Source organism: Cryptomeria japonica, chromosome 9, assembly GCF_030272615.1.
Source record: "Cryptomeria japonica chromosome 9, Sugi_1.0, whole genome shotgun sequence".
NCBI classification, from domain to species: domain Eukaryota; kingdom Viridiplantae; phylum Streptophyta; class Pinopsida; order Cupressales; family Cupressaceae; genus Cryptomeria; species Cryptomeria japonica.
This window is the reverse complement of record NC_081413.1, coordinates 493,783,814-493,803,709: the sequence shown is the minus strand read 5'-3', so window position 1 is coordinate 493,803,709 and position 19,896 is coordinate 493,783,814.

Here is a 19,896-nt window from a genome sequence, read left to right as displayed (position 1 = left end):
TTTGCGTATTTTTTATGTAGCTTATTGTTCATGTTGATTATTGTCAAATTTGCATATGTATACCTAGTTCTTGCATTTTCTCATTTCATCTTATCCAATCATATCAAAAGTCAAAAGAGAATAACTCAATCATAGTGTCTAGCTCTCCCAAGGGTTTGTAGTTGGGCCTATTGATTATTCTCAAATTTATGTTGACGTGAAAGGGATTTATTCTTAGTTTGCATGAGTAGATTAGTGAATCCCATTTCCACACACTCCATTTTGGTGAACCCAACATTTCTTGCATAATTTCTAATTTGGATTTCCATATCTAAGTTTAATTGCATGCCATTTTTCAATTTCAGAGATATTAATTTATGGAATCTATCATTTCTATAGCTCATTGTTCTTGATTAAGTGGTTAATCGATCATTACATTGCTATATTTCATTGTTTAATAACTTGTTTCATTGCTATTACATGGACTTTATTTTATAGTTATATAAAAAGATTTGAGAGCATAAACCAATTTCATTATCTTTTTGTTCCTTCCTTGTGCTTGTGTATGAGTTTCATTACCCATTGTCTCAAACCCAACATCCCCATGAGAAGAAGTTATAGGCTTTATGGCTTCCCGTGGTTTAAACACTAAGGGTGTTGAGCATCAGTTGGATAACTTATTCCTTGGGAAGATGGGTGAATCCTCTCCTCTTCATCCAACACCTACTATGCCTAATATTGTTGATAATTCTTCCCTTCATGCTTCTTATGATGAGGATAAATCTTCAATTCAATTTACTAGTGAGAAATTGGGGAAGATTGACAAGCAATTAGAATATGTTCAACAATTTGTGAATCAAGGGCACTTGGGTGGAGAGGTGATCCCCTTGATTTAAGGTTTAAGGAGGTTGATTCAAAATAATTAACATGGTGTGGATGTTTTAAGTGGTATAGCTCACATAGTGAATGAAAACACTATGAAATTAGCTAGTTGTGTCGAGGTTCTTGGACATTCCATTCCTCCAAACCGAGTTGATATTTCCATTCATATTCCTACATATAATATGCCTACTTATACATCTTCCATCATGGCTACCATTGCACAAAATGTTAATGTTACACATGTCAGTAGTGGGAGGAATCCTATCAATCAATATTCTTACATTTCACCTTCAACCAATCTCTCATTTTTTCTCAACCATCTCCTCCACCTACTTACCACAATGTTTCACCTACCTATCATACTACACCTTCAAATCCTCCATTACAATATAACATTTCACAATCTAATTCATCCACCAAAGCCTCTATAAACCACTTGATTCAAAATATTTAATCTTTACAAAAATACTGGCTACCATAACCCAATCCAAAATACATTATTCCTACATATTTTTCTGCTAGCCACTTTCTATTACCATCCTTCATGCTCCTCTTTCACAAAACATTGAGGTTCCTCATTTGGAGATATATAATGGACAAGGTGACCCCCACACTCATGTAAAAATATTCTTCATTTTGTGTAGTGATTTCCACTATGACCAAAGATTCCTTGCAAAACTATTCCCTCGTTCTTTAAGAGATAAAACTTTGGAATGGTTTTGCTCCTTGCCTAGTTATTTAATTGACACTATTCAACAATTGGATGATGCATTCATTTAGCATTTCCAAAAGAATATTGGGCCACAAGTTACTTTGACTAATTTAGTGCATTGTAAACAAGGTGTTAAGGAAAAATTATTTGATTTTATTAGTAGAGAAAATTGTTTTTCCTATGCCTGAAGGTGATATTCAAAGGATTTTCATTAATTATAATTTATAAAAAGTCATTAGAGATAAGTTTTTTTTTTATTGAATTCATATCTTTCACATAATTCTGCACAAAACTTCATAATTGTCAACTTCAAGTGAGTCAATATGAACCCTCTTTATCTTTGACTCCAGATGATAGGAACGAGGATGCTCACCAAAAATTTGGAAACTTTAGGAAAAAAACAAGGACTTTATCAAGATCAATGACAACCATCATTCTAACCATTTTGATTCTCAAGTGGCATACACAATAATCCCTATTATAGGTCACTTTTCTTCAAAATTCAAGCATCTCAATTTTACTCCTCTTTATAAATCTTTGCATAATGTTATGCTTCAATTGATTAATAATAATGTGGTGAAGTTTCCTCCTAGTTGTCCTATAGATACTTCCAAGCCTTTGCCACTTTCCTTTTATTCAAAAGCCTTTTGCCAATATCATCATCAACTTGGGCATGATATAGAAAAATGTATCCATTTGAAACATGCAATTCAAGACCTTATTGACTCTAATGTTATAGTGGTGGGTGGTGTGTGTTGGTTCCCAAATTGGGTTTTACGTTTATGCAGCAACCAAGGGGTCAATTAAATTGCTTAAATAGAGTTGCAGAATGATAGGGCTTATTCAAGGATTTAGGTAAGTAGTTTTGGATGTGAATCATTGATGAGATACATTGTAAGGTAGTGTTATCTTGGATTTAATAGCTGTTGGATAAAATCCTATCATATGTCATTTTATGTTTTTCATAGTTTCAAGTTGCCCAATGGAATGAGGTACTGATCTTAGCTAGCAATTGTGCTTACAGTCAGTGTTGTTGTCAAAATCATTTGCTCTTGCTACAAGCTTTGTTTGAATCAAAATATCTTTTATTTTGTGTACATGTGTTTATGAGCTGAAATGTCTCATGGTTCTAGGAAGTTGAGGAGCATTCTATATTTCTGTTAAGCCCATATGAGAAACATTAATTATAATAGCTTGAAGAGTTGTTCATTCACATTGCTCCACTTTAAGTTGTAGATCAATGGATGATTAGCCATCATTTAGGATCTTCTTAAATTGTTGTTGATCCTTTTGGTGAGATTATCTTCTTTATTTAATGTTATTTACAAGTGTGGTGCAGAGATTGTAAATGCATTAAAGGACCACCCTCTCGGGTCTTGCAAAACCTGAAGTGTAGAAGGATCTTGTATCCTTGTTAAGTTGGTCCAAGTCCTTGAAATTTTTTATAATTGAGGCTGGCAACCTTGTAGGAAGTGGAGAGATCAACTTGGTTGCTGCATAAACGTAAAACCCAATTTGGGAACCAACAAAAATGGAATTCAAAACATGATAATATGCATTCAAAACATGATAGAGCAATACAATGGAGAGAAATGGGTTTGAATTATATTTTCTATTTGATAACTCGACTGTCTCTGTAAGAATACAATTCATACATAACTCCTTCAAGAACCTACAAAATTATAGACATAAGACTCTTTCTATTTTTCTTTGTAAAATAACCTTTTACAATTTTGTTTCACGGAGACTTTGCTATTTGGGAACAGAAATTCAAAATACTCAAGGGACCAAAAATCCGAATAATAGTGCACAAGGTTGCTCACCCACTTGTTTTATTATGTCTAGCTGAGTACTGACATACACCATTGGGTTATCCACACATAAGCTTTGTTATTGCACTATTTGGGGCTAATAAACTTGCTCATACTCCTAAAAAGTATAAGCTGGGACAATAGGGATACACATGCTTTGAGATGCACATTTAGTACTTGACACAGGTTTCTCTTGTGCATACATTGTATCCTCACATGTTGGAAAACTCTAAGGACTAAGAGGCTGCCCGTAACTAACTATATCATAGCTGAATCTCTCCAAAAGCAACCTCCTGCAGCAAACCAATGAAGATACACTTTGTGTTGCTAAACATTCATACCAGTCCTTTGCACTATCTTTCAATGATCTCACAAAGAACTTCATGACTATATCTTCATTGCAAAGTTGATAGTCTTCAACAAACTCTCTGAATATATTGACATGGTGGAGTGTTGATTTGGATTCTTGTGCATGAAAAAAAGGTACATGATCCTTAATCTCAATGGGGAAGGGATGTGGGTACCCTTCAATGTTGCTAAAATTTAAAGGTTTGTACTGTTTAGGGATGGAAACCCTTCTAGGTTGACCTCCCTCAAGTTGTTGATCACTCATTATACCAGGGACAACATCATGACCATACATCTTGCTTGTATTTGCAAGCTTCTCATTCAAACTTCATAGTTACACATTTCTTGACTCTCTTTTTCAACAGTCTTGAGTAAAAGCATAACATACATAAGATTGAAATATCAAACTTAAGACTTTTGAATAAACCTATTACAAAGATTGCATACTTCTTCTAATATAAGCATATAATTGAAAGATGAAACTAAGAAGTATGCAAATTTGAAAACTAACATTTCCCCCTTTTCTTAGTGCTACAACACTGGGTAGGGAAACCTTTTCTACAAATGACTTTTATAGAAATACATTTGATTCATGAAAGTCAAAATACTTGGAAATGTTGTAGTGGCTGCAAATTAGCTTTCTGGTTGGAAATATTGGTAGATCTGGAGCTACCCCTACATCTTCATTAAGTTCTTTGGTAGAGTCATCACCTCTTTGCAGAGGACAAATATTTGAAAAGCTGGAATTTCTTCATAGGTCAAATTTGTTAAAAAATAAGCACTGCAACACCTCATTATCATCATATGACATTCATATGGATTCCATCCTCAACTTGTCAGGGTACTTCATCATAAGAGCTCAAATCTGCTTCATCTATATTGCAAATTCTTTGGTTCTTCTCCAAATAATGCACACTGGTACAAAGATCTCAGAGTTGCCACTCACTACTTATGAGGTATTGAAATAATCATGAAATAAGGACAAATATAGACAAACTTGCATTGAAAGATGAAATACAATAGATTCTCAGACAACATTCATGTAAATTGACTCAAACTGACAAGGGATAGATTTAACAAGCTCATAACTCTATGAGGCAAAAGATTTGTGTCCTATGACATGGGAGAAAAGCTCAACCATCAAAACACATAAAACCCATAAAACTTTATGCAATATTTTCCCCAACAGAGTCATCATTTTTGTTGGTTCCCAAATTGAGTTTTACATTTATGTAGCAACCAAGTCGATCTCTCCACTTCTTATGAGGTTGCTAGCCTCAATTCTCAAAAATTTCAAGGACTTGGACCAACTTAACAAGGATACAAGATCCTTCTACACTTCAGGCTCTGCAAGACCCGAGAGGGTGGTCCCTTAATGCATTTACAATCTCTGCACCACACTTGTAAATAACATAAATAAATCAGATAATCTCACCAAAAGGCTCAACAACAATTTAAGGAGATGCTAAATGATGTATAATCATTCATTGATCTACAACTTAAAGTGGAGCAATGAGAATGAACAACTCTTCAAGCTATTAGAATTAATGTTTCTCATATGGGCTCAACAGAAAAATAGAATGCTCCTCAACTTCCGGGAACCATGAGACATTTCAGCTCATAAACACACATACACAAAATAAAAGATATTCTAATTCAAACAAAGCTTGTAGCAAGAGCTAATGATTTTGACAACAACACTGACTGTAAGCACAATTGCAAGCTGAGATTAGTGCCTCATTCCATTGGGCAACTTGAAACTGTGAAAAACATAAAATGACACATGACAGGATTTTATCTAGCAGGTATTAAATCCAAGCTAACACTGCCTTACAGTGTATCTCATCAGTGATTCACATCCAAAACTACTTACCTAAATCCTTGCATAATCCCTATCATTTTGCAACACTATTTAAGCAATTTAATTGACCCCTTGGGCCAAAGCGTAAACAGAAAACCACATACATAATAACAATGCACTGAATAAAATAAACCCTTGGTTGAGTTTACTCAAAAAAACTGATAGAATCATACAATGAAGAGAAGTTAGATCTGAACCATATTTTCATTTATATTTAAATGCTACTTCTACCACATAACACTTTAAATTCCATTTTTTCAATTGCTTGCAAAAAAATTGAACACTAGACTTAATATAAAATTTGCTCTGCAAAATGAATTACATGTTGCTCAAAATAACCAGTCTACTACATGGATCTAAAACCTCTAGACAAGAACTACCTACAGACCAGAGAAAAATTTCAGAACCTTTTACAATGAGAAAGGAAGAGAAGATATAGAAGAAAAGAAACTCCAGATTGAAGAAAAATTTGCCACATGTCCTCTCCCAAATCTGATTTGCAATGCCATATGTCCTTTCTCTCCTCTCTCTGCAACTAAAGAACATTCCTTTGCTTCTTTTCCTTAATCTGCACTTTCTAAAATATCTTTCAACCGAAAATATTCCCCCTGCCGAGTCTTTCTTTCCTGTGAATGCATTTTTTGACTTGATAAATTGTTGCACTTTATCAAATATCTCCTTCTCTGAGTAAAATTCTACTCTGTGATTTTACTTCACCTTCAATGAAAATAATACTCCATTTACAAGTGAAAAAGATTCACTTTTCTGTGCATAACAATATTTATGCTTACCATACAATAACATATATTTTCCTTTGCATAAATATTCCAAATGTATTTCATATCCTTTAGTAACAAAGGTCTTCCACTCTTATTTACTTTTCCACTAGCAACTGACCCCTTGTTTTTACCTTTTGCCATGATGAAATAAAACAACCTCCTTGTTAGACATTTCACTAATAACATACTTTCACCTATTTATCAAAGCACTTGCCTGAGTGAAAACGAATTTCACCTTTTGACTGAAATTTTACTACTTCCTCCTAATATTGTTAATGAGAAATTATCATCCCGTGCACTTCATTTCTTTTATAGAACTATTTCACCTCAATGAAATATTTTAATTGTGACACTTAAATGAGAATAAATTTACTTCTTGTCTATATTTCACTGACATTTAAACCTTTTGGTGAAAATTCTCTCTATCCTCAACAACAATACTTACCCAATGAAAACTTGTTTTTACTTTCACATGTTATCCCACTTGTGACAACTTATTTCTTTCTACCTTGTTTTCTTAATGAAATCATTTTTTCCTTATGCAAAAGTAATTCTCAGAGTGAAAATTATAACCCTCTCCTTATATACCTGTGTGGTTTTCATTTACAATATTATACCAATGGCAAATATATGAGTCTGAACTCTGAAATATTAATCCTCGATTAATGATTTCCTCCTATTCATCATTCTGCTCTACTTTACCGCACACTTGGAAACTCATATGAAAATGCCTTTTACTTTAGTATGATTCTTCCACACCCATTTCACATCTTTTATCAATAAAATAGATTTCATTCTATTTACTTCATAATGGAAAATGACCCCTCTTATATCTAAAAATCTCAAAAGCCTTTTCAACATGCCCATTTTATATTTAACCTGCAAACATTACTTATTCCATGAGATGGCATCGCTTTGGTGCACGGTAATAACAATTTACATGCTTTGTGGATGGCGGTAATTTTCTTCCATAGTTCACACATTAACATGAGCTAGAGAATGCAGGGAGAGGTCGTAGAATTTGGAACCACGTCTTCAAATCTACATTTATATTCACTTATGCATGAACCAACTTTGACAAAATTCCTTTATGGTGTGCTTCGATGGCTGTCAATAACCTGTATCATAGCTCCCAAATCAACACAGGTAGGAGGATGCTGGCATGCATTGTGGGATAGTACACAAGTCGTATCCTGCAACCATTATTTTCCATAAGATCACAATTCTTTGAGAGCATTCATTTTAAACAATTTGTTCCCCCTAATAGTGCTTTGCCTTTTGGCATACTTTTTTGGCTGATGATACTTGCAACCATAGCGGCCATGAGACAAAATGAAAACCCTAATGCACCACCGTATTCACAAATTAGGGCATAGTCTATCCTCCTGCAATGCCGCAATGATTATTTACCTCACTTCTTCCCATCATAGGATCACAGGATTTCAAGGATTTTTAAAAAGGTGCAAGGAGGTTAACTTAAGAAAAGAATAGCAAATCTTTAATTTGCTATAAAATATTTCAATATTTTATGATTTGTGCGTTTGATTTTCATTTTTAAATTAATCATTCTGGGGGTCACCTTGAGTATTACATCTTCCTTTCATTTTAAATCATTATAAAATGACTTAAAAGATATCTTGATTCATAAATATATCTAATAATGTTATATCAAAACACTATTAAATAATTTCTTGGAATAAAATGAACCATTTTCCAAATTTACCCCATATATATTTATTATTTAAATTATAATAATTATTAAAATAATAAAATATTGCCACGTACCCTAGATATATAACTTCATTGTTTGGTAAGGCAAGCTGGGTCCCTAGCAGGCCTAGCTAAAAAAAAAAATTGTTCTCAAATAACTGAGCCATAAAACTGATCTGGAACCATTAGAATATCCATTCGGATCAATCATTTGCAAAAATTTAATCATTGAAACTTGATTTTTACTGTTTTGCAAAACGACCAAAACCACCTCTATACCCCCAGAAACTACCTTCAAAAACCGCTCAAATGGCTACTTGAGACCATGCCATCTGCCAAGCATATAGACTGATATACTGTTAATCACCCTGCAAAATCATTTTTCTTGACGATTCCTAAGAGGCAAGATATTAATCATCAAATTTCACTACTTAATTGTTTCTGGACTGAAAACTGCCAAAACCCTCTTCAAACCCAGTTTCAAAACAATTTTGAAAACATATCAGATGAAATCATGAAGAGTTGGAAATTGGCACACACACTCATTTCACTACAAGGAATCTCAGGGACTAATTGGTTTGAGAAAATAATCATCTGGGTGAAAGATATTAATGCTCAAAGTGGCCCATTTACATGTTGTTTCTGAAACACTGAAAAAGTCCATATGGAATGAACCTTGAAAACTAACCAAACAAAGAGCTGGGGGGCTACAAATTGGGTAGATGGTAGAAAAACCTATATAGAGTCATGGTGTACTACCACTTTTAATTACAGGTCAATTGGGTGTGAAATACAAAATTCCAAAAAGGGTACTGAACTGCTGTTTTACACTGTCTGATTTGCAGAAAACAACAAATTGCAAATGATTTGGCTTTGGCAAACAAGTCAAATGAAATCATAGGAGTCTAAAAATAAGCATGCTAGTATATAATTTTTCAGGGAACATAGGGGAATAAGAATTTCCTCATGACAATTAATAGGGTGCAAGTTATAGGCCTCCAAAGTAGGTTACTCAAGCTTTCTTGGAAATGTGAACCATATAGATTTGTGCAAACACCTAAAATTAGGTGCATCAAAACAGGTTAAAATGATTGTAGGATCTTGCAGATGGATATATGGACTTAATTTAATGTGTCCAACACATTCTCCAGGTGATTTCTCATGAAGTTTATTGGATCCCAACTTATTAGCTCTCAAAAGGGCCTTCTCAAATACCTTTTAGTAGTGTAATTTTTCATACCTTAGCAAATTATATATGGAAACCTCTAAATTTATTAAAACATTAGAAGGTGCCAATAGTGTGAATGATAAAGGAAATAAATATGTGGCACCTCCTAATAAAAAAATGCAAATCTTTACATATCCTTTGTCTTCCCATTCTACAAATGTTGTTGAGCATAATGAAAGAGGATTTATAGCTATTGATGATATATCCAATGAAGCCAATAATGTCTTGAACTTGATTGAGAAACCTAAGAATAAGTGTGAACCTTGCATCACCTTTGTCCCAAGAGATATCATAAAATCACTTGATGTACTATTATACATTACTGCAAAGATTAAAGGCAAGCTTTCATGTGGAGTACTCATTGATCCAATATTATGATGAATGTTTTTTATCAGGGGTAAAATAAGTTTTGAGGAGACCTGAAACCCCATACAAAAAGGTTTAAAAACATTCAAAATATTGTTCACAAGTAGATCACCGCCAATAGATAACACTCAGACAACCAACAACCCAAACATAGCAGAGTAAAAGCATCAAAACATGAGAAATTTTTTTGCATGATAAAGAAGGTCAAAGCCACCTAACAATTCATCTCATGAAGCATAATCATAATGGGTTTTGAGCAAGCTCCCAAAACTTTCAATATGCTCCATATTTCTTCCAACATCTCCACCTCAATAGGAAACAGAGGAAAGAAGGCCGAAAAAATAGGCATCATTAGCTACCATACAACCAAGACCCTGAGAAAGGACAACAATAGCCCCCTTGGAGTAGCACTAAACTTCTCCCACATAAGCTCTCTCCACCTCAACAGGATAAGTGAGAAAGAAAATGAGTTGATGAAGAACCAAACGCTCAACCTACCCCACAAGCAAGGTCTATACCTCCACAGGACAAAACTCCACCTCTATAGGAGAGTCATAAAAGAAGGCTAGGGTAAAAAAACTTTAGGCTCTTAAATGAAAATCAATATGAACAAAATAAAGCACCCTCTCAACCTCAACAAAACTAGACATCTCTTCCACAACAACAGAAGAAAACCTTAACCATAAACTCCACAAAGCCACAAAGGTTGCCCCTAAATTCTTAGAGACAACAAGCACAAGCTTGAGGAAAAACTATAGATGAACATCTCTATACACAAAAATTTCATCAATACACACATGATAAATATGATATTTTTGATAAAAAAGCAGCTAAAACTAGGGGGCTGACCTAGAGTACAAAGCAAGTCTCAAAGAGAGCATTTACAACACAATAACAACAACCAAACGACAGAGAATCAACCAGTCCCTATCTTAACTATCAAAAACATATTCCTCCTACTACTATAGAAAATCACAAGACTGATGACAATCCTATCCATATAAAGTCTGAAAGAGCAAAGATCCACAAAGCAACCAACCTTAAACCAGCTAACCCTAGTAATAAGCATATTGTTCTTACAACAATACCTGGAAAAAATAAAAAGAGTCTTAATAAGCCACACAAGGCTGATGATGAAATTAAACAAAACTAGGATCCAACAAATCCAGCAATGAAACCATAAGCAAAAATGGAACACCCATTATTCATTTTTTCTAGTCTCCATGTGCTGGGAAAGCAGCAATTCAGTCCAATCATCTACAAGGAACTTGAACAGATCCTTCATGGTGTCACCTCCCAAACCTCCTTGGTTCTCTTTATCATGATGCAGAAGACACAGAGTAGTGGCTGAGGAATGCATGACCTTCAGGGAAAATTTCACAGTTCTGTTGAAATGCTTATCTAGAGTATCAAGCTTCGTTTTAACATTGTTCAGATCCTCAGAAATGGCTTTACATCCTGCACATTGAATAGCCTTCACCTTTTCACCTCCATCAACAACAGTCTGAATGCCCTCAGACTTCCTCCTATCTTCCTCACAAATCTGTTTACCTTTAGCATGGGGGGGGGGGGGGGGAGTAGCAGATAAAGGGGACTTTCTTCCTGCAAAGTCTTAGAGTCAAGAGCATTGGTGTCTAACTTAGAAGACTCTGAAACCTTCGTGGCCTCCATGTCATCCTCGGTCTTATCACTGTCCTCCTTGTCTGGGTTTTTCATATCATCTTTGACATAGTTTTTTTATCAGTACAAGTTGTTTCATGCGAGATTTAGCAGCAATTCTCTGAGACCTACGAGGAGTCTCACTATCCTCCGCATCAAACTCAACTAAATGGACCTTGGGATCATTTCTGGGTTTTTTGGAGGTGACTTTGGCAACAAATGGGTTACATTTGTTTTTTCCCCCAATTTTAGGAGGGGAAATGAGGGGGGTGTGGCCAGGGGATTGACATGGGGTATTGGGATTTTTTGAAATCTTCCTATTTCCCTTCTTAGCACCAATAGGGTCACCAGAGGGGCTTGGGTAGGAGGGGGCAGGCTGAACAAAGATAGGTTTGGGCAGACAAAGGGCTTGGTGGAAATTGTAAAGATGGAACATTAAAACCTGGTGAAGGATAGTGAAGTTGCTATCCTGACTCATACATTGTCGAACATCCATAACAATGGACTCCAAAGCGTGCAGTAAAAAGAAGGGAAAGGAAATAATATCATGGTTATGGAAATGGTTAAGCAACGGGAAGTGGTAGTAATAAAAAACCCCATATCTATCTTCCAGGATAAAATACTCCATGATAATTTTACACACCTGGTCCCATGGATAAGGAAGACAATCTCTATTAAAGTCCCCCTCCAGCTTGACAGGCTCCTCACCCTTTTTGAAGAATCTATTCATGCTCGTTTCGTCAGTGACCTTGCTAGTCTTCTTCCATTTCCTTCCCTTGGTAGACACTCCCATAGTCTGGGCTATGACATCTCCATTAAGTTCCAAAGAGATATCACCCATGATGACTCTCCTATTGTTCCAACAATTAACAAACTACATGGAAAGACTTTCATCAAACTTAGTCATAGCTTCCATGATCAGAACAATGCCCCCTTCCTTGATATACATCCACACACAAGGGTCATTGCAGATGCTCTCATCAATAATGTCTGGCTCAACCCCAACTAAGTCCCCCCCATATCTATTTCTTCTAGAGTGATGTTGATAAGTAGCATCGAGCAGATTATGGACTTGCAGAGAGAGAAACCAGTGCGAAGAGCAAGAATGGCTAGCAGAATTTTAGACGAAGTGTGATAAAAATGACAATAATTATCAATTGTGGTGCTTCCCAAGGCAAGTACCTGCCCACTCCGGTAAGCATTGAAAAGGACACCTTGTTGGCATTTGTGTAGAGTATGTTGACATGATGATATTATGTTATCATTGATGTCAATATACAGGAGAGTGAACCGATAATATGCTGAAAAGTGAACTGGTATATGTGCAAAGAAGTGAACATGTATATTGAAGCTAAGAAGCTCGCGAAGAGAACTGGTATAGCGGTATAAATCGGTATATGAGAAATAGGTGAAGTGGTATGTTTGTCCAAGTGAACTGGTATGATGGAATGTGAACTGGCATATGGATTGTTTTCTAGTAAGGCTTAATATGGTATGACTATCGGTTGGTAGTCTTAGCTTAAGGGTTTCTGGTTGAAGTGTTCCAAGCCTGTGTGATTCAACCGATGACATTGTGTGATGAGCTAGCATTGTAATCAAGATCAGATAATGTTTCCATGTCGGCCTTGTGCGTGTGAAGGATCTTGCATGAAGGAGATTGATCCTATCTGCCTCAGGAATGTGCGAAGTCCCTCTAAATAGTGGAGAACGCGTGATGGGTTATCGCCTCCATGAAATGGTGAAGAACGAACGATGGAGAATATCTTGAGATCTATTCAAGACCGTTGTATTCAAATGAAAAGTGTTCAATGGCCAGGATTGAACTGCCTAAACTACTTAACCTAAATGTTTAGGGTTTAGGGTTTATGCTACTGACCTATCTGTTTCCTATAAGGTCGATGTTGTGTTTCATACTGAGGTTGTTGGCAAATGGTGTGTGTGTATCTAAGTGCAGAGATACATGATTCTTGCCAGACCAGATGAGATAAGAGGATTGATTCCTGCATAGTGTGTGTGCAGAAGGAAGGAACTTAAGCGGATCTGCAATAGGCATAGAGTGCTCTTATCAGATCATTGTAATACCTATTGATCTTTAACCACTTCAACAGTTGGAAAATCCCTTAACCGGGTAGCTTTAACCAACTTGCTGTAAATCCTTTAACAGGGTGACTCAAACTTATCGAGTTCTTGAAATCCTCTAACAAGGTAACCTCTAACAGGGTTTAACCCTTAACCGAGTATTTAGCCATCCCTTAACCGGGTGATCTCTAATAAGATTGGTTCCTAGTAGAACCTGTTGTAATAGTCTTTAACCAGACTAGGCTCCTAATAGAGTGGACTTCTAAAGAGTTCAAAAGCAGCTTGTGGGTATTCATCCCCACCGTGGTTTTTCCCAGTTGGGTTCCCACGTGAAAAATCTTTGTGTCATGTGTAGTATTTTTCATGTGATGATTTAAGTGATTTTTGTCTGAAGGTAAATCATGCTGAGCTAGCTGTTATTATATTTCTGATGATAGATTACCTTCTCATGCATAAGGGTGAAATAGAAGTGTAGTATTAAGTTGAGTGGAAAGCTAAGTGATTAACTGGTTAATGCTTGTCACAGTCATTCTTAGCTTTACCGGTTGCACTCTGTTTCAGACCGGTGTTACTGTCTATCAGACATTTGCAGTGTTTGCAGTCAAACCAGTTTGAGAAAAGTTTTTGTGACTGTACTGATTCACCCCCCCCTCTCAGTACCAGTTTGGTACTTATTGTTCTTCATTGAGTTATCAATTGGTATCAGAGCATCCTCCAGGTCCTCTATGTTGTAAGCTTAACCACTTGAGGGAAAGATCATATTGTAATGATGAAGAGGGAAGGTCCAAAGTTCAACAGAGATAACTTCAAAATATGGAAGGACAAAATGAAGATTTACATCAAAAGCATGGGTGCTCAATACTGGAGCTATGTTGAGAATGCTTTTGTTATTCCTACCGGTACTCTCACTGATGATCAAAAGAGAGAAATACAGGAGAATGGGCAAGTCATGGAAGCCCTAATTAGTAGCTTATCTGACATTGAGTTTATTAATGTCCAAGATAAAGATAATCCCAAAGAAGTATGGGACACTCTTGAGAATATCTATGGCGGTGATGAGCATGTAAAACAAGCTAAGAAAGAAAGACTTAGAGGGAAGTTCAAAGACATGCAGATGGTTGAAGGTGAGACCATTCAACAAAATGGAATAAGAATCAAAACTGTTGTTGGAGATATCAAGAGTGCAAGTGGTAAAATGGAAGATTCCACTGTGGTAAGCAAAGTTATGAGATCCTTATAACTGGTCTATGCAATAAGGGTTGCTGCTATTCAGGAGTTGAGATCAGTAGACAAGACTAAGGTATCCCTAGACTCCATCATTGAAAAGTTGACAGCCTATGAGCTAAATAGTTTTGATGGTAGTGTTCAAAAGACTGAATCGACTTTTAGAGCTTTTGCTATACCATCCAAAAAAGGAAAAGAAGCAAGCATCAATGGTGAACCAAGACAGAGCAAAGAAATGGATGATGAGGAGATCTTGATGGAATTTGAAGCTCTTCTTGCCAGGAAACTTCCTAAAGGAACCAATAAATATAGAGGTAAGCTCCCTTTGAAATGCTTTCTTTGTAATTGGATAGGACATATTGCTATAAACTGTCCTAATGGTGACAACAAGGACAAACTAGAGAGGTTCAAGAAATTCAAAGGAGGAAACCAGAGAAACTATTTTGTTGCAATTGATGAAGGTGTCACAGATGAGGAATCAGAAGATGAAGAGAATGACAATATTGTGTTTGTTGTAGTAAAGGAAGATGTGTTAGACAAGAAGGCTCTTGTCTCCCACTTTGATAATTCCAATGAGTGGATTATTGACAGTGGCTGCTCTCATCATATGACTGGTGATCGAAGCAAGTTTCTATCTTTGGAAGAATATGATGGTGGTGTGGTTCTCTTTGGTAATGATGCACCATGTATGGTTAGAGGAAGAGGGTCCATCTCTCTAAATGGAAAGGGCAGTGCTGACAATGTGTATTGGGTGGAAGGTCTTAGACACAATCTATTGAGTGTTGCCCAGCTGAATGATAGTGGACTCACTCTGGAATTCAAAAATGGAGTGTGCAAAATCAAAGGAAAGAATGGTGATTTGATGGCCACCAGTATGCAGACCAAAGGTAACTTATTTCAGCTAAATGCAAATATAAGTACATGTCTTATGGCTAAGTTTGATGATAGATGGATATGGCATAGGAGACTTTGCCAAGTAAACTTTGATAACATTGTGAAGGCCAGTAAGATGAAGGCGGTTAGAGGACTGCCGATGTTGAGAAAACCGGAAAATCCTTTGTGTAGAGAATGTCAACGAGGGAAAATGTCTTCCTCAACCTTCAAAGGTAAATCTTTCACTGCTGACAATTTACTTGATCTTGTGCATACTGATTTGTGTTGTCCTATGAAAACTAGGAGTGTGCAGGGAGATAGGTATTTTATGATTCTTACAGATGATTGCTCAAGAATGTTGTGGGTCACATTCTTGAAGGACAAGTCTAAAGCCTTTGGAAAGTTCAAAGCTTTCAGAGCATAGGTAGAAAAGGAAAGTGGTAGAAGAATCAAATGCCTTAGAACTAATCAATGAGGGGAATTCTCTTGTGGTGAATTCAATAGATATTGTGAAGAGAATGGCATCAAGAGGCAACTGTCTGCCCCCCAGACTCCATAACAGAATGGCTGAGCAGAGAGAAACAACCGGACTGTGGTTGAAGTGGCTAGAACTATGTTAATCCAAGGAAAAGTTGCTCACACCTTTTGGAGAGAAGCGGTGAGCACTGTAGTCTACACAATGAACCGGGGTACTTATCAAAAAGGGAAAGGATAAGACTCCTTATGAGTACTGGACCGGTAAGACACTAGTGGTAAGCTACTTTAGAATGTTTGGTAGCAAATGTTATATCAAGAGGAGTGAACATTAGAGCAAGTTCGATGCAAAATGTGATGAAGGAATATTCCTAGGATATTCCACCAAGAGTAAAGCTCTCAAATGTTTCAACAATAGGACTCAGAGAATTGTTGAAAGCATCAATGTTAGGGTTGATGAAAACTCTGGGAAACCTAAGGAAACCGATAGTAAGCAAGTAGGAGATGAACTAGTAGTAACCTTCTGGGAATCGGTTGCAAATCAGCCCGAGTACCAGTAATTGTGTTCCTACACCGGTGGATGTTGATGCTGATGAAGATGAGGATAAAGAAGAAAGGCAAGAAGAATATGTTAATAACATACCTAAGTATGTCAAACTCAATCATGATCCAAAGTATATCATAGGAGACAAAGATGCAGGAATTCTTACAAGAAGAAAGGTCAGAGAAAGCTCATGTATGATCTTTGAATTTGAGCCTAGATCATTCAAAGAGGCACATAAAGATGAAGACTGGATCAAGGCAATGGAGGAGGAACTTGACCAGATAGAGAAGAATGGTACATGGTCTTTGGTACCCAGACCAGAGCATAAAAATGTCATTGGAACCAAATGGGTTTTCAGAAACAAGCTAAATGAGGATGGCATAGTGGTAAGGAACAAAGCCAGACTAGTGTGTAAAGGATACATCCAAGAAGAAGGAGAAGACTATGGAGAAACCTTTGCTCTAATAGCAAGATTGGAAGGAGTGCATATGCTTCTTGCATATGCAGTTTTTAAAGGATTCAAGGTATATCAAATGGATGTAAAATCTGCATTCCTAAATGGAATACTTGAATAGGAGGTGTACATAGAACAACCAGATGGGTTTGCCCTATTAGAAGACAGTGACATGGTGTGTAGGCTACATAAAGCCTTGTATGGACTAAAGTAGGCACCTAGAGCATGGTATGAACGCTTGCACTCCCATCTTGTGAAGATTGGATTTGAAAGAACAAGTGAAGATAGCAATATCTATTTGAAATTAGAAGGAGATCAGATTCTAATCTATGAAGTATTTGTTGATGACATCATCTTTGGAGGAGATGACAAGATGAGTCATGATTTTGCAGATGAGATGAAAAAGGAGTTTGAGATGTCACTCATACGGGAGATTAAGTTCTTCATTGGACTGTAGATTCAACAAATGAAAGATGGAATCTTTATTACTCAGTCCAAGTATGTCAAAGAGGTGTTGAAGGCCTTTGGCATGGAAGATAGTAAACTGGTTGGTACACCAATGGTGACCGATTGTAAATTATCAAAAGAGGATGACTCGGCATTGGTAAATGAGAAGGATTACCGATCAATGATTGCTAAGTTGCATTATGTAGTGCATAGCAAACCGGACATTACACATGCAGTGGGTATTACCGCTCAGTTTTAGCAAAGCCCAAGAGAATCCTACTTGGTAGCAGTCAAGCAGATTCTTAGATATCTGAAGGGAATAGTTGACTATGAGTTATGGTATCCATACAATAATGATTTCAACCTGAAAGTGTTCACAGATGCTGATTGGGTTGGTAATGTAGATGACCGAAAGAGCACAACCGATGGTGCATTCTTCCTTGGTGGTAGACTGGTCTCATGGATGAGTAAAAAGCAGAGTTGTATCTCTCAGTCTACAGCAAAAGCAGAGTATGTTGCAGCTTTTATGAACTGCACCCAGACTATTTGGATGAAGCATGTATTAAATGGCTTCAAAGTTCCTATATCTGAACCGGTAAGCATATTTTGTGACAATACAAGTGCAATTAACATTTCCAAGAATATAGTTTTGTATGCTAGAACCAAGCACTTTGAGCTCAAGTATCATTTCTCAAGGGAGAAGGTTTAGAACAAGGAGGTTGTGATGGAACATGTTTCCAATAAGGAGCAGTTAGCAGACATATTCACCAAGCCTCTACCAAAGGCTATATTTACCTATTTGAGAGGTGAATTAGGGGTGCTGCTCTTCAAGAGGTGAACTGAAAGTATGTGCTCCACATCAGTCAGGTATTGCAGTGTCCAATATTTTTTAGGATTGATGTGTTGAAGGATGCTACTCCTCAGGGGGAGCAGCATAGTGGAACAAGAAAACTTATGCCTCCAATTTGGCATTATTGTCAAAGGGGGAGAAGACGTGAAGCGGAGAAGATATATGCAATAGAAGATGTGATGCTAGGTAATATCTTTGTATATTGCCATCAATGCCAAAGGGGGAGATTGTTGGCATTTGTGTAGAGTATGTTGACATGATGATATTATGTTGTCATTGATGTCAATATACAAGAGAGTGAACCGACAATATGCTGAAAAGTGAACTGGTATAATGTGGTGAACCGATATATGTGCAAAGAAGTGAATAGGTATATTGAAGCTAAGTAGTTGGCAAAGAGAACTGGTATAGCGGTATAAACCGATATATGAGCAATAGGTGAAGCGGTATGATGGAATGTGAACTGGCATATGGAATGTTTTCTAGTAAGGCTTAATATGGTATGACTACCGGTTGGTAGTCTTAGCTTAAGGGTTTTCGGTTGAAGTGTTCCAAGCCTGTGTGATTCAACCGATGACATTGTGTGATGAACTAGCATTGTAATCAAGATCAGATCATGTTCCCACATTAGCCTTGTGCGTGTGAAGGATCTTGCATGAAGGAGATTGATCCTATCTGCCTCAGGAATGTGCAAAGTCCCTGTAAACGGTGGAGAACGTGTGATGGGTTATCGCCTCCATGAAACGGTGAAGAATGAACACTGGAGAATATCTTGAGATTTGTTCAAGACTATTGTATTCAAATGCAAGTGTTTAATGGCTAGGATTGAACCGCCTAAATTGCTTAACCTAAATGTTTAGGGCTTAGGGTTTATGCTACCAACCTATCTATTTCCTATAAGGTCGATGTTGTGTTTCATACTGAGGTTGTTGGAAAATGGTGTGTGTGTATCTAAGTGCAGAGATACGTGATTCTTGCCAAAACATATGAGATAAGAGGATTTATTCCTGCATAGTGTGTGTGCAGAAGGAAGGAACTTAAGGGGATTTGCATTAGGCATTGAGTGCTATTATCAAATCATTGTAATACCTGTTGATCTTTAACCACTTCAACAGTTGGAAAATCCCTTAACCGAGTAGCTTTAACCAGCTTGCTGTAAATCCTTTAACAGGGTGACTCAAACTCATCGAGTTCTTGAAATCCTCTAACAAGGTAACCTCTAACAGGGTTTAACCCTTAACCAGGTATTTAGCCATCCCTTAACTGGGTGATCTCTAATAGGATCGGTTCCTAGCAGAACCTGTTGTAACAGTCTTTAACTGGACTAGGCTCCTAAGAGAGAAGACTTCTAAAGAGTTCAAAAGCAGCTTATGGGTATCCATCCCCATCATGATTTTTCCCAATTGGGTTTCCACGTGAAAAATCTGTGTCATGTGTAGTATTTTTCATGTGATGATTTAAGTGATTTGTGTCTAAAGGTAAATCATGTCGAGCTAGCTGTTATTATATTTCTGATGATAGATTACCTTCTCATGCATAAGGGTGAAATGGAAGTGTAGTATTAAGTTGAGTGGAAAGCTAAGTGATTAACTGGTTAATGCTTATCACAGTCATTC